Raw genomic sequence first — 23,803 nt, forward strand, 5'->3', positions numbered from 1 at the left:
ATCAGAGAGCCAAGGCTTTTAAAAGACGGGCCTGGAAGTGGCAAGTCGGAAATGGAAATGGCTTGACATGGTTTGGAAAGGGGCAGAGAAAGGCAAAAAGGGCTGGGAAAGGTAGGAACTTCCTTAGCAACTGTTGTGAGGGTTTTAAGTGGTAGGATTAATAATACCCTGCAGGCAGAGAGGGTCTTGAGGGTAAAAAGAAGATAGATCAAAGGAATGGACTGGGTGGGGATCTTTCAGACAAAAGAATGATTGTGTAGATAATAAGGGAGCAGGCCATAGTATCAGGAATGCAGGGTGCTTTGTGAGGCAGGGAGTTTGATAAGACAAGGCAAACCCACCTCTCAGTAGAGAGAGAGAGAGACTGACAGGATGGATGTCCACTCAAGTCAAGCCCTGCCAAGCTCAACCACATCCTCACAATTTTCCTAAATAGGACCTTTTTTTATAGCGACATTAAGTGTTAACTTTTATTTACTTATTTATTTATTGCCACCAGGGTTATTGCTGAGTTCTAGAGCCTTCTTGATGATTCTGCCATTTCTGGTGGCCATATATTTACCCTTATTTCCTTCCTTCCTTTCTTCTTTCCTTCCTTCTTTCTTTCCTCCCTTCCTTCCTTTCACATTTATTTATTTATCTGATAGGACAGAGAGAAATTGAGAGGGAAGAAGAGATAGATAGGGAATGAGATAGACCCCTGCAGAACTGCTTCACTGTTTGTGAAACTTCCCCCTTGCAGGTGGGGACAATAAGCTTGAATCCAGGTCCTTATGTATAGTAATGTGTGTGCTCTATTGAGGGCACCACTGCCTGGCTCCTTTTTCTTTTCTTATAGAGACAGAAATAGAGAAGGGGCGGGAAGGAGAAAGAGGGGTGTCCGCAGCACTGTTTTGTCATTCATGAAGTTTCCTCCTACAGGAGGGGGCTGGGAGGCTTGAATCCATGACCTTGAGATTGGAATATATGTCTTCTACAGGGTGAGCCACTACCCAGTCTCCTAAGTGCTAACTCATATATATCCCCTTTTGTTGTCCTTATTGTTTTATTGATGTCATTGTTGGATAGGACAGAGAGAAATGGAGAGAGGAGGGGAAGACAGAAAGGGGGAGAGATAGACATCTGCAGATGTGCTTCACCACCGGTGAAGGGACTCCCCTGCAGATGGGGAGCCATGGGCTTGAACCGGGATCCTTACGCCAGTCCTTGTGCTTTGCACCACATGCGCTTAACCCGCTGTGCTACTGCCTGACTCCCCTAAGTGCTAATTCTTTAGTTGATGATTTTTTATGGTCTGCAAATGATGTTATAAATATGCAGATAACTCAAGACTTCTGGAAGCGGGGCAATGAGAAGCAGCAGATCTGTTTCTCTCCTCTTCTCTCCTGGATCAACTAGGAATACAAAAGGAGACCACCTGTGACCTAAACAAGACAGGACTAGAATAACTTCAGGTATCCACCAAATCACTGGTGAGTGCAAACACATGTGGCTGGTGGACAGAGAGGAGTTTAGGGAGAGATTAAGTGGCTGGTAACAGTCCAGCAGTTTATCAGTTGAGACACCACCTCCAGTCTGTTCCACCAATAAGGGGTAAGCTGAAGGGAGGAAAGGACTCCCCAAAGACTCAGCAAGTGCAACCCTGAGTCTCCATTGCTACTGCCCTCAGAGTCTGAAGCAGCGGCAGGGAGGGACACCAGGTGACAGAGATCTAACCAGGAAACTCAGGAGAAGACCTATACCTCGGTGGCATAGTGGTGGAGCTATGAAAGTCTCTTTGCATAACCACTGGATTATCTCTGCCACACCCTGCTTTATCTCTAGGTCAGGAATCAGTGATTAAGCTAAGAAACCTACTTATAGTTTAAAAGCCCTCAGGCTCTCATAGCCTACAGGGAAGAAAAAGCACAGACTCACAAAAAAGGGAGAACCAAAATAAATTGGATAGTAAATGAAAGAGGAAATAACACAACAGACACCGCAGAAATTCCACATATTATGTGAGGCTTCTATGGACAACTATATGCCACCAAGCTAGAGAACCTGGAAGAAATGGATGATTTCCTAGATACCTACCAACTTCCAAAACTAAGTAAAGAGGAACTAGATAACATGAACAGGCCCATCACAGTTAATGAAATTGAAATAGTTATCAAAAATCTCCCCAAAAATAAAAGTCCTGGACTAGATGGTTTTACAAATGAATTCTAAAAAGCCTTCAAAGAAGAACTAATACCTCTACTTTCATTTATTTTTAAATATTTATTTTATTTATTTATTCCCTTTTTGTTGCCCTTGTTGTTTTAATGTTGTAGTTATTATTGTTGTTGTCGTTGTTGGATAGAACAGAGAGAAATGGAGAGAGGGAGGGGAAGACAGTGAGGAGGAGAGAAAGATAGACACCTGCAGACCTGCTTCACCGCCTGTGAAGCGACTCCCCTGCAGGTGGGGAGCCTGGGTTTGAACCGGGATCCTTATGCCGGTCCTTGTGCTTTGCGCCACCTGCGCTTAGCCCGCTGCACTACAGCCCGACTCCCATACCTCTACTTTTAAAAGTCTTCCAGAAGATTGAAGACACTGGAATACTCCCTGCCAGCTTCTATGAAGCCAACATCACTCTGATATCAAAAGCAGACAGGGACACAACCAAAAAAGAAAACTACAGACCAATATCTCTGATGAACATAGATGCGAAAATATTGAACAAAATTCTAGCCAACCGGATACAGCGGTATATTAAAAAGCTTGTTCATCATGACCAAGTGGGGTTTATCCCAGGCATGCAAGGTTGGTTTAATATACGTAAATCAAGCAACGTGATCCACCACATCAACAAAAGCAAGACCAAAAACCACATGGTCATATCAATAGATGCAGAGAAAGCCTTTGACAAAATCCAACATCCCTTTATGATCAAAATACTACAAAAAATGGGAATAGATGGAAAATTCCTGAAGATAGTGGAGTCTATATATAGCAAACCTACAGCCAACATCATACTCAATCGTGAAAAACTGGAAGCATTTCCCCTCAGATCAGATACTAGACAGGGCTGCCCACTATCACTATTACTATTCAACATAGTGTTGGAAGTTCTTGCCATAGCAATCAGGCAGGAGCAAGGAATTAAAGGCATACAGATTGGAAGAGAAGAAGTCAAACTCTCCTTATTTGCAGATGACATGATAGTATACATAGAAAAACCTAAGGAATCCAGCAAGAAGCTTTTGGATATCATCAGGCAATACAGTAAGGTGTCAGGCTATAAAAATTAACATTCACGTGTGGAATGACAACCCTTCAACTTCATTACTCGGGTGAGACCTTTCCTTTTATAGTACACTCTAATTTCATCTCAGGTAGTTCACTTTCTAACTAAGTCCCATAATCTAGATATACACCAGTTTCTGTGAGAGAGAGCATATGTACACACGTATCCATAAAATACTGCAAAATATATACCTGAAAGCAGAAGTACACTAGAGTTTGCAGTGAGTACCTCCCTAACACTTCCTCTCCACTATTCCAAGCTTGGGATCCATGATTGCTCAACAAATTGTTTGGCTTCGTATGTTAACTCTCTTTTCAATCACCAGGTTCCAGATGCCACCAGGATGCTGGCCAGGCTTCCCTGGATTGAAGACCCCACCAATGTGTCCTGGAGCTCAGCTTCCCCAAAGACACACCTTACTAGGGAAAGAGAGAGGCAGACTGGGAGTATGGACCGACCAGTCAACACCCATGTTCAGCGGGGAAGCAATTACAGAAGCCAGACCTTCTACCTTCTGCAACCCTCAACGACCCTGGGTCCATGCTCCCAGAGGGCTAAAGAATGGGAAAGCTAACATGGGAGGGGGTGGGTTATGGGGATTGGGTGGTGGGAATTGTGTGGAGTTGTACCCCTCCTACCTTATGTTTTTGTTCACTAATCCTTTCTTAAATAAAAAATTTAAAAAAAAATTAACATTCAAAAGTGAGTGGCATTCCTCTATACAAACACTAAGTTAGATGAAATTGAAATCCAGAAATCAGTTCCTTTTACTATAGCAACAAAAACAATAAAATATCTAGGAGTAAACCTAACCAAAGAAGTGAAAGACTTGTATACTAAAAATTATGAGTCACTACTCAAGGAAATTGAAAAAGACACAAAGATGTAGAAAGATATTCCATGTTCATGGGTTGGAAGAATTACATAATCAAAATGAATATACTACCCAGAGCCATCTACAAATTTAATGCTATCCCCATCAAGATTCCAAACACATTTTTAGGAGAATAGAACAAATGCTACAAATGTTTATATGGAACCAGAAAAGACCTAGAATTGCCAAAACATTCTTGAGAAAAAAGAACAGAACCAGAGGCATCACACTCCCAGATCTCAAATTGTATTATAGGCCATTGTCATCAAAACTGCTTGGTACCGGAACATGAATAGACACACTGACCAGTGGAATAGAATTGAGAGCCCAGAAGTAAGCCCCTACACTTATGAACATCTAATCTTTGACAAAGGGGCCCAGACTATTAAATGGGGAAAGCAGAGTCTCTTCAACAAATGGTGTTGGAAAAAAATGGGTTGAAACATGCAGAAGAATGAAACTGAACCACTATATTTCACCAAATACAAAAGTAAATTCCAAGTGGATCAAGGACTTGGATGTTAGTCCACAAACTATCAGATACTTAGTGGAAAATACTGGCAAAACTCTTGTCCGCATAAATTTTAAAGACATCTTCAATGAAACAAATCCAATTACAAAGAAGACTAAGACAAGCATAAACCTATGGGACTACATCAAATTAAAAAGCTTCTGCACAGCTAAAGAAACTACTACCCAAACCAAGAGACCCCTCACAGAATGGAAGAAGATCTTTACATGCCATACATCAGACAAGAGGCTAACAAGAATATATAAAGAACTTGCAAATCTCAACAGCAAGAAAACAAATAACCCAATCCAAAAATGGGGGGAGGACATGGACAGAATATTCACCACAGAAGAGATCCAAAAGGCCGAGAAACACATGAAAAAATGCTCCAAGTCTCTGATTGTCAGAGAAATACAAATAAAGACAACAATGAGATACTACTTCACTCCTGTGAGAATGTCATACATCAGAAAAGGTAAGAGCAGCAAATGCTGGAGAGGTTGTGGGGTCAAAGGAACCCTCCTGCACTGCTGGTGGGAATGTCAGTTGGTCCAGCGTCTGTGGAGAACAGTCTGGAGAACTCTCAGAAGGCTAGAAATGGACCTACCCTATGACCCTGCAATTCCTCTCCTAGGGATATATCCTAAGGAACCCAACACACCCATCCAAAAAGATCTGTGTACACATATGTTCTTGGAAGCACAATTTGTAATAGTCAAAACCTGGAAGCAAGTCAGGTGTCCAACAACAGATGAGTGGCTGAGCGAGTTGTGGTATATATATATACAATGGAATACTACTCAGCTATAAAAAATGATGACTTCACCATTTTCAGCCGATCTTGGATGGACCTTGAAAAATTCATGTTGAGTGAAATAAGTCAGAAACAGAAGGATGAATATGGGATGATCTCACTCTCAGGCAGAAGTTGATAAACAAGATCAGAAATGAAAACACAAGTAGAACCTGAAATGTAATTGGCATATCGCACCAAAGTAAAAGACTCTGGGGTGGGTGGGTGGGGAGAATACAGGTCCATGAAGGATGATAAATGACATAGTGGGGGTTGTATTGTTAAATGAGAAACTGGGGAATATTATGCATGTACAAACTATTGTATTTACTGTTGAATGTAAAACATTAATTCCCCAATAAAGAAATAAATTTAAAAAAAAGAAACAGAAGGATGAATATGGGATGATCTCACTCTCAGGCCGAAGTTGATAAACAAGATCAGAAAAGAAAACACCAGTAGAACCTGAACTGGAATTGGCGTATGGCACCAAAGTAAAAGACTCTGGGGTGGGGGTGGGTGGGTGTGGAGAATACAGATCCAAGGATGACAGAGGACCTAGTGAGGGTTGTATTGTTATATGGACAACTGGGAAATGTTATGCATGTACAAACTATTGTATTTACTGTTGAATGTAAAACATTAATTCCCCAATAAAGAAATTATAAAATACATGCAAATAACTCCAAGCAGAAATGTTCCCCTACATTTGTTGTAGGTAGACAGTGTCCCTTTCTTTCTTTTATTCTTTTTCTTTCTGTGACAGCACTGCTCAGCTCTGGCTTATGGTGGTGCTGGAGATTGAACATGGACCCCCAGAGCCTCAGGCATGAAAGTTGAATGCATAACTATTATGCTGTCTCCCCAGCTCCAACAGTGTCCCTTGAATGGTGATAGTTCTGTAAAGATTCAGCTTCTCTTTTGGTTGTTCCCAGTGCCTCATCCTTCCAGGTTGACTTTTCCAGCTAGAAAGAAAGGAAAGAGGAAGAGAGAGAAAGAGGGAAAGGTATCACAGCACAGAAGCTTCCTCCAGTGCAGTGACTCCAATCTCAATCACAGGTTCTTCTTCTTCTAGCGTTTGCCCTTCTTCCCTAGCCAGTCAACAGCGTCAGGTTGAGCCTGATGTCAAGTTTCGAGACCTCCTTTGAATCTGGAGGGGTGGCAGTCGTTGACTATGTGGGTCATAGTCTGTCTGTAGCCGCAGGGGCAGTTCGGGTCGTCTCTGGCTCCCCAGTGATGGAACATAGCGGCGCACCGGCCATGGCCTGTTCGATAGCGATTGAGGAGGACCCAATCATAACGTGCTAGGTCAAAGCCGGGTTGACGCTTGCAGGGGTCTGTGATGAGGTGTTTGTTCTTTACCTCAGCTGACTGCCAACTCTGTTTCCAAGAGACTGGAACAGAGAAGTTCAGTGTAGGCATAGGGGACCAGATTGGATGACGAGACGTCAAGTGTTGGACAGGGTGGGCAAAGATATCCGCGTATATTGGCAGGTCCGGTCGAGCGGAGACGTGGGAAATGAACTTAGATGATGCCGCATCCCGACGAATATCTGGTGGGGCGATGTTGCTAAGAACTGGCAGCCATGGAACTGGGGTGGAACGGACGGTTCCAGAAATTATCCTCATGGAGGAATATAATTTGGAATCGACCAAGTGGACATGGGGGCTACGGAACCATACTGGGGTACAGTATTCTGCAGTGGAATAGCATAATGCCAGAGATAATGATCGTAGTGTGGCAGCGCTCACGCCCCATGAGGAGGTGCACAGCCTGCACAGGGGGCTCTTCTGCTGAACCTCCATTATGTTTTTTTTATTTGTTTGTTTTACCTCCAGGATGGGGGTTGGTGCCAGCACTACAAATACACTGCTCCTGGCTGCCATTTTTCTCTACTTTATAGGATAAGACAGAGAGAAATTGAGAGGGGAAGGGAGACAGACAGATAGATAGATAGATATGGAGATAGACACCTGCAGACCTGCTTCACTCCTCATGAAACAACACTCCTGCAGGTGGAGAACTGGGGGCTTAAACCAGGATCTTTGTGTTTCATACTATGTGCACTTAACCCGGTGCACCACTGTCTGACCCCCTGATCCTCCCCACCCCATTACATTTTCACTTCACCTGTTTAATTGCAAATATGTGTAGATTGTCTACCCTGCACCTGGTATTACACAGTCCTACCTGTATGGAACCTACATTCAAAGGAAGAGTGATAACCACCAAGTGACTATAGAGTGTTGTCAAGGAAGAGGTAATCCAGGAAGCCTGGTTTGGATGAGAGACCTAGGGAAAGGCCTGGAAGAAACAAAAGCTGGTATCTATACATCATTTATCACCAACAAACACCACACATTTGTGTTATGAGAATATATATATATATGTATATATATATATAATTTTTCCCCCTAGGGTTATTGTTGGGGCTTGGTGCCTGCACTGCTCCTGGATGCTATCTTTTTCCTTTTGTTGCCCTTGTTGTTGTTGTTGTTGCTGTTAGACAGGACAGAGAGAAATCGAGAGAGGACAAGAAACAGAGGAGGGAGAGAAAGATAGACACCTGTAGACCTGCTTCACCACTTGTGAAGCGACCCGCCCCAGATGAGGAGCCAGGGGCTGGAACTGGGATCCTTATGCCTGTCCTTGCACTTCAGGCCACATGCGCTTAACCCGCTGTGCTACCACCCAGCCCTCGAGGGTTTGTATATTTAACTCAATTCTCAAAGTAATCTTGTGACTTATAGAATCTTAATATCTCTGGTATTTATTTATTTTTATTTCTGGGGCCTGGTGACCGCACAATAAACCCACCAGCTCCTGGTGGACATTTTTGTTGATAGAAACATTTCTATTTCCCTCCCTCATTTCTCTCATTAGTAAATAAATAAAACCTTTATTTAAAAAACTGTCAAATGATTACAGTCAAATGCTCTAAAAAGGGAAAAGAAATACAGGTCCCCTGTTACCCAGGAGGTGGCTCCGTGAATAAAGCTTTGGACTCAAGCATGATGTTCTGAGTTCAAGCTCCAATATCACATGTGCTAGAGTGGTGCACTGGTTCTCTCTCTCTTCTCATAAATAAGTAAATGGAGAAACTCTCTTCTTTATAGAGATAGAGAAAGGAGGGGGAACCATAGCACCAAAGTTTCCAGTTTCCTTCAGTGCATCAGGGGCTGGGACTGAACCTAGCTCATGCACATTTACATTTCACTGGCTCAAATAAATCAATCTAAAAAAAGCCTGGCTGCCCTGAGTCCCCTGACTTAGTATGGTTCCTGTCCTCGCCACCTTCTCTTTGACTCTTGTCACTGCTTCCATCTGCTTCCCCAACCCCCTTGCCCAGACCCTCAGGGTATTGTCTAGCCCAGGAGTCCTCACTCAAGGTCATGGGGGCCCTGCTGCTCACCTTCCTCTCCAGTTCGCTTGCTCACTCTTTCCTGCTTTCTCCCCCACCACATGTGTACAACACTCAGTTTTTCCTGAACGCTTTTCCTGAACGCTTTCCATGTGGCCTTTACACAGCGTGTTCCCTGTGCTGAGAATCTCCATCTCTCTTTGCCAATCCCACCGACTCCTCAAATCCTGCTCAAAACTGCCTCCCCACATGTTACCATGAGTGAAGATCAGGGATTCGAACCCCCAGTCCCCAGGGGGGCAGTTTCATGAGCAGTGTGATAACTCTTCTTCTCTCTGTCTCCCTCTCTATTTTTCTTGGCACCTCTCATCCTCTGTCAAAAAAGAAAGAAAGAAAGAAAGAAAGAAAGAAAGAAAGAAAGAAAGAGAGAGAGAGAGAAAGGGCCACCAGGAGTGGCAGAGTGGTGTAGACACTGAGCCTCAGCAAGAACCCTGGTGGCAAAAACAAAATTGTATAAAACTGCCTCCTCCAAAGCTGCCTCATTTATGCTTCCCTCTTACTGTGACCCACTGCATTTGTCCTGGGCCTCCCAGCACACCTACAGCTCAGCCAGTCTCTGGACATGGGGGGCAGGGGGAGAGGTATGGAGAACATAATGTTGCATAGACACTTCATTTTATTTTATCTTTTGGTGGGGGTGGGGGAGGGGAGAAGAGATAGAATGAGAGCATTGCTCTGGCACATAGGACTCTTGCTGGGCTTGAACTCAGGGTGCTTGCAAGTCCAAATAGCCACTGTGCCACCTCCCAGACAACCTCAATCATTTCTTCTTCTCCTTCTCCTCCTCCCCCATCCTCCTCCCCCATCCTCCTCCTCCATCCTCCTCCTTTTCTTTCTTTCTTACTTTTCTTATCTATTTTTTACCAGAGCACTGCTCAACTTTGGTTTATGGTGGTGTGGAGGACTGAATATGGGATCTCAGAGCCGTAAGCACTAGAGTCTGTTTGCATAACCGTTATGTTATCTCCCCCACCCCCAGGGTGGATATTTCTTGAGAGTGCAGAAATTCATGCCCTTTTACCCCCTGCAGCTTCTTTACTAAAAGAGTGTACCTGGCACAGAAAAGATGCTCCTAAGTGGCCTGGGAAGTGTCACAGTGGATAAAGCAGTGGACTCTTAAACATGAGGTTCGGAGTTTGATCCCCAGCATTGCATGTGCCAGAGCGATGCTCTGATTTTTTTTTTTTTAATATTTATTTCCTTTTTGTTGCCCTTGTTTTTATTGTTCTTGTAGCTATTGTTGTTGATGTCGTCATTGTTGGATAGGACAGAAAGAAATGGAGAGAGGATGGGAAGACAGAGGAGGAGAGAAAGATAGACACCTGCAGACCTGCTTCATTGCCTGTTAAGCGAACCCCCTGTGTGTGGGGGGGGGCTTGAACCGGGATCCTTACACAGGTCTTTGCACTTTTTGCCATGTGTGCTTAACCCGCTGCGCTACGCCCGACTCCCGATGCTCTGATTCTATCTTTTCTCTCCTCTCTCACTAATGAATAACTAAACATCTAACAAAAACAAACACAAAGAAAGAGAAAAGGAAAGGAAAGGAGGAAAGAGAAGAAAAGCTGCTTCTAGGGCCTCTTGAGTCTGGCCATGGTCTTCTAAAGCAGAGAGCAACATAAGTAAGATTCTAGAGGCATATTTAAATTATGCAAGACCCAGGCTGCCTGTGCAAGGACTTCAGATCACTGACCCCAGGAACATAGATCATGGAGAATTGGCTGGTGGGTGCTCATGTTCCTGACCCAACAAATGGGACAGCCCTAGCAAGAACTAAGAAGTCACAGTCTCGGTCTGAACATGGCCTGCAGTTTGGCCTTGAGGCCGCTCCCATCCTTAGGTCCACCTGCATATTCATTCATTCTGTCCCTAAGTCTCACTACACTCCTATCATTCAAAGCAGTGTCACAGGTGCGTCTAGGAGCCTTCCCTTTTCCTTCTTTTCTTCTTTCCTTCCTTCCTTTTCATCCCTGTCCCCTTCTCCTTTATCATACCTGTGTCACCCTTGGCCCTCCAATATGTGTGGGCTGGCACCACACCCTTCCTTCCCAGCACAAAGAGGTTACTTTTGAGAGGACCAGGGTGAAACTACATGTCTCTTTTGAGTCTTGCCTGGTGTCTACCTCCCTTGGCTCTGGCTTGGCTCCTGAGGTTAAGTTTTGAATCTCTTAGGTCCTTAGGAAATCACCAGTCTGTTTTCAAAGTTTGCCCCAACTTCACGCAAGACCCATAGAGTTAGGATCTCCAGGGGAGGTTAAGGGGTCTTGTGATCTTCATTCCAAAGGATGAAGCATGAATGTGGGGCTCATCAGTGACAGCCCCAACCCCTTTATTTTCCAGACTGGCAAAAAACCGCTTAGAGCAGACAGCTCTGAGAGGAGGCCAAGGTCTCAGCTACATGCAGTCCCAGAGATTACCTCTGGGCTTTGTCCCATCTGCTTAATGAGGGCTAGTGCTATAACCTTGGTCTAACTTTCAGGGCCCTTGAGCCAGGTGTCATTATCTTAGGGATGGGAGTGACTGGCACAAGGTCACCCCCCCCCCCCACACACACACACATATACACCTACACCTGCCTGTTAGGTGCCAGGGGAGGAGGATTCACGTGGGAACAACTTGTTGGGGGAGTTGACATTCTAGTAAACAATACAGCTAGTCAATGAGCGAGATCATTATGATAACAAAAGAAAGGGAGTTTTGACAGTCAAAGGTGTGAGTGTGTGTGTGGGGGCTGCAGGCCTGCCCAGGAGGGGGCCACTCCAGCAGAGACCTGGAAGCCCCAGAGAGACCCCAAGGGGGGGGAATCTGGTTGTCAGAAGCTCAGAAGCTGCAGAGGGGAGGTAGCCCCCTCAGACCCAGCCGTTCCCTGGGGTGCTCCCCCTCCCCACCCACGGCAGAGGTGGGCAGCATCTTTGTCTCCATGGTTCTCTTTATAGCCTCTGCGACCCCCCAGCGCTGTTCCTTTTTGACCCCCCGAATAACTTGTTGGCTTCTCCCGGCGAGGCGGAGGGGTGTTTGTTCCCCCGGGGGTGTGTGGGTGGGTGGGGTCACGGCCCTTGGGCAGCTGGGTGACCACTCGAGCCCCTGGAGGGGCCCCTCATCGGACACCCCCCTCCCCGCCTCCGCCTCCCCCTCTCCGCTCGGAGACTGGGGTCAAAGGCAGCCCGCGTCACGTGGTCGCCGAGCAGCACCGAGTCGGCCGCGGGAGATTCCGGCTGGAAGCCGAGACCTCCAGCCCCGAGAGCGGCGCCCGCTCCGGTCTCGGGGCGCCCCCAGCCGGCCCGCCCGCGCTCCACCACAGGATCGAAGCCCGCTCCCGCCGTCGCGGCTCGGGGATTCGAGGTAGGCGGCGCGGCCCGGGGGAGGCTGCAGGGAGGCACGCGGGGGCTCCGCGCTGCGCCCCCCAGCGCGCGCTCTTCCCGTAGCCGGGGGTGCAGGGGTGGGGGTGCAGGTGGGTGCGGCAAGCCGCCTCCGCTCGGGGTCCGGGCCGTGGCCGGGGCTGGGGGCTGGGCAGCGGCGGGCGGGCGGGGCGGGAGGCGGAGCGGCGGCGGCTGCGGCGTGGAGCGGGGGTGGGAGCGGCGGGCGGCGGCAGCCGTGAAGGGGTTAAGCCGGGCCGGGACCCGAGGCCGACGGCGCGCACGCACACCCCGGGGTGGGGTGCATGGGTGCAGGGTGCAGGGGTGGGGGGGAACCTCGGCGTCTGGCCTGCAGCGACCCCCATTCCCCGGGCGGCGCCCACAGCCGTGGCAGGTAAGCGAGCGGGAGGGCCGGGCCGGCCAGTCCCCTGTCGCCGAGTCCCGGGCCCCGAGCCCGGCCATGCAGGCCGCGCGGAGCCCCCCGGCGGCCGCCTGCTCAAGTTTGGTGCGGGCGGGCTCCGGGCGGGCGGGCAGAGTCGGCGGGGCCCTGGGCACGCGGGGGCGGGGGTGGGTGGGAGGACAAAGGGGGTGGGTGGCCGCGCGGGGTCCCGGGCAGGCCGGGGTGCTCGCGAGGGCAGCGCGGCAGCTGGAGGTCACGGATAATGTCACTCACGAGGAATGCCCCCTCCCCCCTCCCCTCCTCCCGGACTGGGGAAACTTTTGTCTGGAGAGGGAGTGTGTGGGGGGGGGCGGGTTAGAGGCCGGGTCCCCGCTTTGGGAAGGCGAAGGCAGCCCGACCGGTTTTCTCAGCCGCCTGGTCTCTAACTCCCTTCCACTCACCCCCCCCCCCCCGGGCTCTCGGCAGCCCCCTCCCCCCTGATCCTTTCAGAGCAGCCCCCCCTTGCTGGGATGGGGGCCGCGGGGGTGGGGGCAGGGGGCGCCTACGGACGAGTGGGCTGTAGTGCTGGGTCCATGGTGCTGTGGACCGGCCTCCTGACTTTGGCCCAGACTGGGGCACCCAGTCAGCCTGGGCAGGTCCAGGGCTTGGGGCACCTCACCCAAAGTCACGCCCCAGGACTCTATCCCGCCCCCCACTCCCTTTCCATCCCTCAACACTGGGAATGACCTGGGGGGGGGGGTGTTACCCTCTGGCTTGAGTTTCTGGAACTGACCTGGTTGTCCTGTCACTTCCCCAGCTGTGACCTGGGGCTGGTTCCTTTTCCTTGCCCTAGCCTCAGTTTTCTCAGCCATGAAATGGGAAAATAGAGTATCTGCTAGAGTCAGATGCATGGGGATGGGGGGGGGGCAGCAAAGGGCGGTGTGTTTATATTCAACAGGTCTCTATTTACACATTTACTAGGTGCCAGGCGTTGGGCTTTGAAGGGTTACTTGCTTTTCACATGTGCCATCTCACTGAATTGTTCCATGTGACTGCCAGCCACTTTTTTTTTCCCAGAGGGGGAAAACTGAGGCACATAAAGGTAGAGGCCACACAGGTAAGAAATAGCTGTGAGCTTAGATTTGATGTCCCATGCCTGAGTTTGATCCGCCAAGATCCTGCTGTAAGGGAACTTGGTTTCATTTTTAGTTGAAGTCAGTGTGGTCACCTGCCCTTGTCTCCATGACCCTCATCCCTAGGTGCGGCCGCTTCTACCTGCAGGTGCTTCAGGCCAAGGTCCTGTGTCCTGGTTTCTGTTGTTGTGGGCAGCTGGAACAGAAGCCATTGGAATAAGAGCCTTGGTGTCCCTGGTGGCCCGAGTCTTCAGTTGTTGGCTTGGCCCCCTGCAGGAACCTTCTCCCACCCAGTGTTGGTGGCATAGGGAGGAGCCCGTCTCCCTGGCTCTGGCTGAGAACAGCTGGTGGCATTGTAAACAGGCTGTCCCCCCACCCTCCTTCTCCAGCACCCAGGGGACCCTTGGTCCTTTCATTTCATTTTGGACCAGGTCACTTTCAGATCAGCAGGGGGCAGATGGAGGGCCAAGAAGCAGAGCCCTTGGGAGCATGAGAAACCTAAGAGCAAGGGACGTAGAGGCCAGATGTCCCCTCGCTCCACTCATCCCAAGGCCCTCCTAGCCAGACTACTGGACTGCTGTCGGAGCCCCCACTCCCAGAGGCCATTGACAGTAGTGGAGATGGACTTTGAGTCAGTGTTAAGATTGGAAAATCCTAATAGAAAATGCACGTGTATGTGGGTTTCTGAGCCTGGAAAAGTGTGGACCCTTAATCAAATAGCCTATGAGTAATGATCTATCATGGCCCAGACTTCCACTGGTGGGAGTATCCTGTGCTAGCCCGACCTTTTGGAGGAGGCACTTGATCATGAATATTGGCCCTGATTAGGGAGCTTGAGTCACTTTTTTAAAAAATTTTTTAAAAATATTTTATTTATTTTATTTTTGAGAGAGATGCAGAGAAAGACACAGAGAGAAACACCAGAGCACTGCTCAGCTCAGGCTTATGGTGGTGCGGGGGATTGAACCTGGGACTTAGGAGCCTCAGGCATGAGGGTCTGTTTGTATAACCATTATATTATCTCCCCGCCCTTTAATTTTTTTTTTAAATTACGTTTATTTATAGGATAGAGACAGCCAGAAGTCAAAAGGGAAGGGGGTGATAGAGAGGGAGAGAGACAGAGAGACAACTGCATCCCCTGCTTCACCACTCACAAAGCTTTTCCCCTGCAGGTGGGGACTGGGGGCTCGAACCTGGGTCCTTGCACACTGCTACATGTGCACTCAACCAGGTGAGCCACCACCCAGCCCCTTCCATTCCCTTTAGAAATGGAAAATAGTGGCCTAGGAGGTGGTGCAGTGTATAAGGTGTTGGACCCTGAAGCGTGAGTTCGATCTCCAGCAAAGCAGGTGTCAGAGTGATGCTCTGGTGCTATCTCTCTCTCTCTCTCTCATCAATAATGAACACATCTTTAAATGTGTAAGAATGGAAAGAAAATTGCTAGCTAATAAGTGACTACCTGAAACAATAAAGTGGGAAGTAAGAACAAAACCTTCTTGGAGAGGAAGATATGTGTGTTTTTGATTTAGCTGTTCTGTGGATGTTTCCTGTTCCCTGGGGAGAAGGTGCCTTCTGGTCTGACAGCTCACTATCAACTTTTTTTTTTTTTAAATTGCCACCAGAGTTATCACTGAGAATTAGTGCCAACACTGCAAACCCACTTCTCCTGATGGCTAGACTTTTCTTTAAAAATGTTTTTTTTTCTTTTTATTTATTTATTATTTATTAATTTATTTAAAAAAGGAGACATTAACAAAACCGTAGGATAGGAGAGGTACAACTCCACACAATTTCCACCACCAGATATTTGTATCCCATCCCCTCCCCTGATAGCTTTCCCATTCTTTATCCCTCTGGGAGTATGGACCCAAGGTCATTGTGGGTTGCAGAAGGTGGAAGGTCTGGCTTCTGTAATTGCTTCCCCGCAGAACATGGGCGTTGACTGGTTGATCCATACTCCCAGCCTGCGTCTCTCTTTCCCTAGTGAGGAAGGGCTCTGGGGAAGTGGAGCTCCAGGACATATTGGTGGGGTCGTCTGTCCAGGGAAGTCTGGTCAGCATCATGCTGGCATCTGGAGCCTGGTGGCTGAAAAGAAAGTGAACATACAAAGCCAAACAAACTGTTGAACATTTTGTTTTCTTTTTAAAAAATTCTATTTATTATTGGATAGAGACAGAGAGAAATTGAGAGAGGAGGGGGAGATAGAGAGGGAGAGAAAGAGATACCTGCAGCTCTACTTCATCACTTGTGAAGCTTTCCTCCTGTAGGTGGGGACCAAGGGCTTGAACCCGGGTTTTTGTGCACTGTCATGTGTGCGTTTAACTAGGTGTGCCACTGCCTGGCCCCTCCATGTTTTTCCTCTTTCAAATTTTTAAAAAATATTTTGTTTATTGGGAGCCTGGTGGCACATTACCAAGTGCAAGGACCTGAGCCCCTGCCTGCTCCCCCCCCCCCCACCTGCCGGGGGTTCATTTCATAAGCGCTGAAGCAGGTCTATAGTTGTCTATTTTTTTCTCCTTCTCTCTGTCTCCCTGTCCTCTATAATATCTCTCTGTCCTGTGTAATAGACAGAGACAGGTACATCTGCAGCCCTACTTCACCACTCATGAAGCTTCCCCCCTGCAGGTGGGGACCTGGGGCTCAAACCTGGAACCTTGTGCATAGCAACATGTGTACTTAAACAGATGTGTCACTGCCTGCTCCCCTTTTTATTTCTATTTTATTTATAGGACAGAGAAACTGAGAGAGTGGGGGAGATAGGGAGAGAGAAGGATGGACACCTGCAGATCTGTTTCACTGCTGAAACTGTCCCCTCCTGCTGGTGGGTCCTTATACATAGTGAGCTCAACTGGGTGCACCACCACCTGGCACCTCACTGTCAACTCTTTGGAACTAGAATGGGAATTCCACTACTTCTGGGGATTCAGAAAAGCAGGTGGGTGTTGAGTGGAGGACATGGGGAGACTGTCCTTGTCATGATGATGGGAGTGGGAAGAAAGGCCTCTAGGAGAATCAGCAGGTAAAGGGAGTCGGGTAGATGAGTCAGCCAGGGAGAGGGGTGAGATAGCATCATGGTTATACAAAAAACTCTCATGCCTGAGGGTCTGAATTCCCAGGTTCAATTCCCAGCACTACTGTAAGTCATAAGCCAGAGTTGAATTATGCTGTGGTTATAAGACAGAGAGACAGAGTGATAGACATAAAGAAAGGAGGGGCTGGGTGGTGGAGTATCTGGTTGAGTGCACATATTACCATACACAGGAACCTGGGTTCAAGCTCTAAGTCTCCACCTGCAATAGTGAAGCTGTGTTGCTGGCGTCTCTCTTTCTCTTTCCTGCTCTTCCTTCCCCCTTTTTAATTTCTCTCTCCTAACAAGTAAATAAAAAGAAGGAAGGAAAGATAGATCCTGAGTCTCCCACAGTAAGAAATATTCAAGGAACAGTTGTACAGTCACAAGTTGAGGATGTGCATCATAAACTGGGCCTTGGTCTAGGGACCAATTGGGGGAACTTTGTATCCCAAGACCTTAGGAATGAGCTTTGGTCTGCACAGCCTGGCGCCCTCTGCCTGCCCTGGACTTTGGCCCTAGACGAGCCTTCTTCCATGCTTTGGGACCACAGCCAGGTCTGGAAGTCCCTAAAGACTGGGCAGGCTTCTGCTGGCTTGGAATTCAGTTCTGGGTATGGCTTCAAATATCTGGGCTGCTTGGAGGACTTGGACATTCTTTACTTGAAACGGAACACTGGAGTAATTTGTTAAATATGTATGGAAAATGTCTGTGGATGGGAGGGTGCACTTGGGGGGGGGTTGTTGGGGAGCAGAGATGAGGTGAAGTGCTATGGCTCTGCCAGGGGAGGGGGCATGGAGGTGCTGGTGATGGCGACGCAGGAGAGGCAGGATGCAATGGGTGATAGATGGGTTTTCGAAGGTCAGTGGAGGGGAAAGCCCTTCTAGTTGTGCAGGTCAGCTGGTTGGGCTTCCTGGGGGAGGAAGTGTTGTGAGGATGTAGGCTGGGGGGAAGTGGGGGGACTAAGGGGAGGCAAGATTGGGCCATGGGGAGCTGGCCAGCTCCTGAACTGGAGTTGGGGTTTGGTTCTGGACTGGTTGGGGAGGACGGAGGACTGGGAGTTGCTCATGGAGCCAGTGCCTGTTACTGTGCCCAGTGCCAGGCTCCTGACAGACAACCCATTGAAATCTCACAATGCCCCTGCAGAGAAGCTGCTGTGCCCCTGCTGCTGCTAGAACTCCACCCCTGCCCCATTTTCTGATGGGGAGATGGAGGCCCAGCCCAAGCTCTTCTCACCCTTCTGCTTGCTGGCTGCCCTGCTCAGAGGCCCTTTGGCTGGTGAGACTGACAGGGCCGAAGTGATGGTGCTGATCCTGGCCTGGCTGGGGTTGTGGAGTCAGGAGGGAAAGAAGGGGAGCATTGGATGTGCGGTACAGGGGTTGGGAATTAGGGGGGCTCCACCTTGTCTTGTGGGGCTCCTGCAGGCCTAAAAAGCTAACAAGGAAATGAACAGCAGGGGGACAGGTTGGGTGGGGCTCCCCATTGCTGAAGGCATGCAAAGAGGATGAAGGGTTGCCAAAGACCTGGGTGATCTTTTTCAGTTCCTTTTTCTTTTTTGCCACCAGGGTTACCACTGGGGCTCCTGGCACTACAAATCCAATGTTCCTGGTGGCCATTTTTTTCCCTTTATTTTTACTTGATAGGACATTGAAGTTGAGAGGGGAGGGAGGATAGAGAGGGAGAGAGACAACTGTAGCACTGCTTCACTGTTAGTGAAGCTTCTCTCTTGCACATGGGGAGCAGGAGCTTGAGCCCAGGTCCTTGTTCATGGTGATGTGTGTGTGTGCTCACCAAGTGTGTCACCACCAGTTCCCCCCCCCCTTTTTATCTTTATTTTTATTGGATAGAGACAGCCAGAAATTGAGAGGAATGGGGAGATAGGGAGAGAGACAGAGAGACACCTGCAGTCCTGCTTCACCACTCATGAAGCTTTCCCTCTGCAAGTGGGGTTGGGGGCTTGAACCTGGATCCATGTGTACTATAACATGTGCGCTCAACCAGGTAGGTGCGCCACCACCCGGCCCTTTCCCCCCCTCCATTTTTAACCAAAGAATCTCAGCATTTGAGGAGATGCTTAGCCTCACTTCCTCCTTCTCCCCCCATTTCTTACAGCTTTCTAGACTGACTGATTTCCTCTTGTTTGTTCTTGGGGAAGTACCATGCACCCCAGCCTGCAGTGCTGTACTTGAGGGTGGCAGTTCTAGTCCTATGACCTCGGAGGCCCCCCTGTGTTATGTTTGGATCAGCCTCCAAAACTTGGGGCACTGGAGAATGTGGGTTCATAGAGGACTGGGACCTTCTGTTTGGTTTCTCCAGTCTGTGGAGTGAGTGCAGTCTTTTTCCTTAAAGGTGAGAAAATAAGGCTGAGTCACGAATCAGGCTGACTCAGTAGAGGGTTGAGAAACCTGGGGGTGTTGAAAGTGAGGAGTGTGTGGCTGGGGAGGTAGTTCAGTGGGCAGAACACAGGACTTCATTTCCAGTACTACTACATGGGAAGGAGCTGCAGAGTTAGGCTGAGTACAAAAAGGTGGGCTAGAACAGAGGAGAAGAGAGGTGGGGGGTTGAGGTGTTCGTTTCCCAGGTTCATTTCCCGGGTTCATTTCCCAGTACTGCATATGCTGGAGCAGAGTGGTGCTGTGCTTTCTCTCTTTCGATAAATCTTGAGCAGCCAGGGAGGTGGCACAGTAGCTAGAACTTTTGCTTGGAAGCATGAGGTTCTGAGTTCAATCCTTGGCATGGCTTGAGTTATGCTCTGGCTCTTGTTCTCTCTTATCTCTCTTCACTAAAAGATTTAATTTTCTATTAAGTGAGGTAGAGGGGGACGGGTGGTGCTGCACCGGGTTAAGCGCACAGCATGAGGACTGGCATAAGAATCCTGGTTCAAGCCCCCAGCTCCCCACCTGCAAGGGGGTCGCCTCACAAGCAGTGAAGCAGGTCTGCAGGTATCTTTCTCTCCTCCTCTCTGTCTTTCCTCCTCTCTCGATTTCTCTCTGTCCTATGCCAGCGACAGCAATAACAACAATAATAACCACAACAACGATAAAACAACAAGGGCAACAAAAGGGAAAAAGATAGCCTCCAGGAGTAGTGAATTTGTAGTGCAGACACTGAGCCCTAGCAATAACCCTGGAGGTTAAAAATAAATAAATAAAGGAGCAGGAGTGGTGCAGTGAGTGGGTAGGTGACAGCATTGTTCCCTGCCTTCCTCACTGTAGAGGTGAAAAGAGGGTCTTCTGGTCTCTGGAGTCATCAGCAAAGGTGCTATCTCTCCTTCCTGCCTTGGGGCTGTTAGAAAGCTCTGTTCATCAGCCTCTGCTTAGAGATAAGATACTTGGTGGAGGTGGGGTGGTGCACTGTCTTGTCTTGGACTGTGTGGCTTCAGAGCTTGAACCAATGTTATCAAAGGAGTCACAGCGGGGCTGGGTGGTGGCTTACCCAGTCAAGCGCACACATCACCATGCATGTAAGGATCTGGGTTCGAGCCCCACCCACTGCCCACCTGCAGGGGGAATGCTTCATGAGGGATGAAGCAGGTCTGAAGATTTCTTTCTTTCTCTCCCTCTTGCCTTCTACTCTCAGTTTCTCTGTCCTATCTAATGAAAATAGAAAGAAAGTGGTCTGGGAGGTGGTACAGTGGATAAAGCATTGGACTCTCAAGCTTGAGGTCTTGAGTTCAATCCCCAGCAGCACATGTACCAGAGTGATGTCTGGTTCTTTCTCTTTCCTTCTTTCTTTCTCATTAATAAATAAAATCTAAAAAAAAAGAGAAAGGAAATAGAAAGAAAGAGAGAGAAAGAAAATAAAAGGGTCATAGAAGGGCCCAAAGCTATCTCTTCTTCTTTTTCCTACTTCTCTTCTGCTGGAATCCTGCTCATCTCTGGTTTATGGTAGTTCAGAAGATTGAGCCTGGGACCTCAGAGCCTCAGGTGTGAAAGTCTTTTTACATAATCATTATGTTATCTCCATTCCTGGGACTGTAACTCTTATCTAGATGTTTCTACAGTTTGTGCCAAATGACCACCCAGTCCATTTATTTGTTTACTTACTTATTTATTGGATAGAGACAGAAATCGAAAGGGAAGGGGGAAGACAGAGAGGGACAGAGACAGAGAGACAACTATAGCATTGCTTCACCGCTTGTGAAGTTTTCCCCTTGTAGGTGGGGATGGGGGTTTGAATCCTGGTCCTAGTGCACTGTAATTTGTGTCCTTAGCCAGCACTACCACCCTCACCTGGTCCTTTTTATTTTTATTTATTTAATTTTTTAAAAGATTTTATTTATTTATTTATGAGAAAGATAGGAGGAGAGAAAGAACCAGACATCACTCTGGTACATGTGCTGCCAGGGATTGAACTCAGGACCTCATGCTTGAGAGTCAGTGCTTTATCCACTGTGCCACCTCCCAGACCACACTTGGTCCTTTTTAAACCTTACTGGTTTCATTTCTCAGCACAGGTGGGGTGAATCTAAAAATGCATGTTTATTCCTCGGAGAGCAAGAGTATGGGAAGTGCCCCACCCCTTGACCCCGTGTGCCCCCTCTCTCCCCACCTCAACCCCCCACCTCTCTTCTCCTCTGTTCTAGCCCACCTTTTTGTACTCAGCCTAACTCTGCAGCTCCTTCCCATGTAGTAGACCCTGCCATCTGGACCTTTCTGGGGCCCTCACCTGCATGGCTGAGAGAGTCCTAACCCCTTGAAATATGGTTCATCTCTCCCAGGCTGTCTGCTCTGGAGGCTGGGCCTGTGTGTGGCTGCCTGAGTGGTAGTGAGGGTTAGGAGTCCTGGGTTCAGATCCCTGCTCTGTCATCCCTCATGGCGCAATCTTGAGCAAAGGGCTTAAACCTCTCTGGGCACTGGTTTCCTTTACTGCTAACTGAAAAGAAAAAAACCTGCTTTGCTTTTGCTTTTTGCTTGAGTAGCTCAGAGCCAGGGCCACAGTTAAGAGCTCAATCACCGGGAGATGCTCTAAGCTAATAATAGTTCTTTTTTTTTTTCTTTTCTTCTCTCTTCCTTTCCTTTTCTTTCTCTCCTCCTCCTCCTCCTCTTTTTTTTTTTTTTTTTTAACCAGAGCACTACTCAGCTCTAACTTATTATAGTCCTGGGGATTGAACCTGGGACTTTGGAGCCCCAGGCATGAGAGTCTCTTTCCATAGCCACTATGCTATCTATGCTTGCTCAATACTGGTTATTGTTATAGTGTGTTATAGTGCTCTGTCTTTTAGAGGTGGTGGTGGTGGGAGGAATTCCTGGAGCTTGAGTTTCAAAACCTTCTCCTTCTCTTCCTTCTTTCTTTTCCATCTGCTAATGAGAGAGTGAGAGGGTGAGTGAGCAAGTGAGAGAGAATACACACCAGAGCATCACTCTGGCATTTGTAATAGAAGGGATTTAACTTGGAGTCTCATACCTGCAAAGTCTGACACACTGCCTGCTGTGCCACCTCCCTGGCTGATATATATATGATTTACTTATTAATGAAAGAGAGAGAGAGAAGGGAGAGAGACACACACCACACACAGAGAACATTAGAGCATCACTCTGGCATGAGCAGTGCCAGTGATCAAACTCAGGACCTCATGTTAGAGAATCCAGTGCTCTACCTACTGGGCCACCTCCTTCCTGGGCTGCTCAGAATGTTCAGTGGCTTGAGAGGCCTCATTTAGAGCAGGAAGCCAAGACCCCAAGAACCTGGGCAGGTTGTCTAGAGGATGGGATTAGTATGAGGTCTTGTGTAGGAAGCTCTATGCAGCTCTGTTATCTTTGTCACACCTGTCCCCGCCCCCCCCCCCCTCGGCCTAGTGAGCTGTATCTCAAACTTATATCAAACTTGTAGCCAATAGCTGAAGCTTCCAGAGACCTTCTGCAGCCCCCTCCCCCCAGCACCCTGGGAGAGGAAGAGGAGGGTGGTAGGGAGAGGTGGCTGGTGCATGGAGGAGAGGCCAGGAACTCAGCTCTGGAGCCAGAAGGCCTGGGTTCAAATCCCTGTTTGGCTCCTTCTTGTTCCTGGGACTTTGGGCAAACATGTCAGTTCTCTAGCTCTCCAGAGAGGCAGAAGTGGTCCCCATGTTACACAGGGCTAAGGATGACAGGGAAGGGGCTTAACTGGGAGCTCCACCCACATTCCCTAAGGGGGTGGTTGTAGAGGCTGATCCTGTTAATCCTCCCAGTAGCATTAGGAGCCTGGTCTGTCTTCACCCCCCCACCCGTTAGCAGATGTGGACACCCCAGGAGTAGCAAGTGGATGCTGTGCCTGCAGAAAGGCTCAGATTGGGGGTCATAGTCAGGGCCTCAAAGACAACTGAGGCCGATGAAGCAGACTTGTTCTGGGAGGCACTGGCGATGGGACAGAACCAGAGCCGGCCAAGAAGGATGGGCTTTTGTCTGGAGCGGATTCAAGTGGCAGCGGTGAAGGTGGTGCAGGTTCAGGTGTGGACTCTCCTCCTTCAGGCTGGCGGAGGGTTGCCTGTCAGGGCAGGCCCTGGGAGGCCGTCATGAGGTTTTCACAGCAGCAGCCTCCTCTGGTTTGCACCACCAGCCTGGCACCAAGCAGCATGTCCATGCAGGGGGCCAGCCAGGAGGAGCGGGTGTCATCATGGCAGGTCTCTCTGCCTCTGCTACTCACCCTGCCAGCCCCTGCTCTGCTTTCCTCTCCTCGAGGAAGCCCTCCCTGTTTCACCTGCAGTCAAGCCCTTGGTTCTCAGAGTTGGTCTTTGGAACAGGGAAGCCTTTAGAAATGTCAGTTACTGAACCCACCTCAGGACTACTGAATCAGAAATTCTGGTGGTGGTGGTGGTGTGTGTGAAACTTGCAGTAGATTTTAAGAATAAATGTATTGATTGATCATTTACCAGAGCACTAGCCTATGGTGGTGCTGGGACCTTTGGTACCTCAGGCATGGATTTTTTTTTTTTTTTTTTTTTTGTATAATCATTATGCTCTCTCCCTAGCTAAAATTTTATTTATTTATTTTTAAAATATTTTTCTTTTTAAATTATCTT

At 48.4% G+C, this 23,803-nt stretch overlaps 1 protein-coding gene across 4 annotated transcripts in view; it reads left to right on the top strand.

Annotated features, from left to right (window-relative positions):
* The first annotated feature begins 12,024 nt into the window (after positions 1-12,024).
* The window catches only part of NDST1 (N-deacetylase and N-sulfotransferase 1), a 97,979-nt gene continuing 86,200 nt past the window's right edge, over positions 12,025-23,803 (top strand). For 2 of the 4 annotated variants that reach the window (XM_060181175.1, XM_060181164.1), the window contains exon 1: positions 12,025-12,213. The gene's annotated coding sequence lies outside the window, so the exon portion shown is untranslated. Of the gene's footprint in view, positions 12,214-12,426; positions 12,622-23,803 lie in introns of those variants that run through there. The other 2 variants (XM_060181167.1, XM_060181160.1) reach the window with 1 other exon arrangement.

Source organism: Erinaceus europaeus, chromosome 2, assembly GCF_950295315.1.
Source record: "Erinaceus europaeus chromosome 2, mEriEur2.1, whole genome shotgun sequence".
Classification (NCBI taxonomy): Eukaryota; Metazoa; Chordata; class Mammalia; order Eulipotyphla; family Erinaceidae; genus Erinaceus; species Erinaceus europaeus.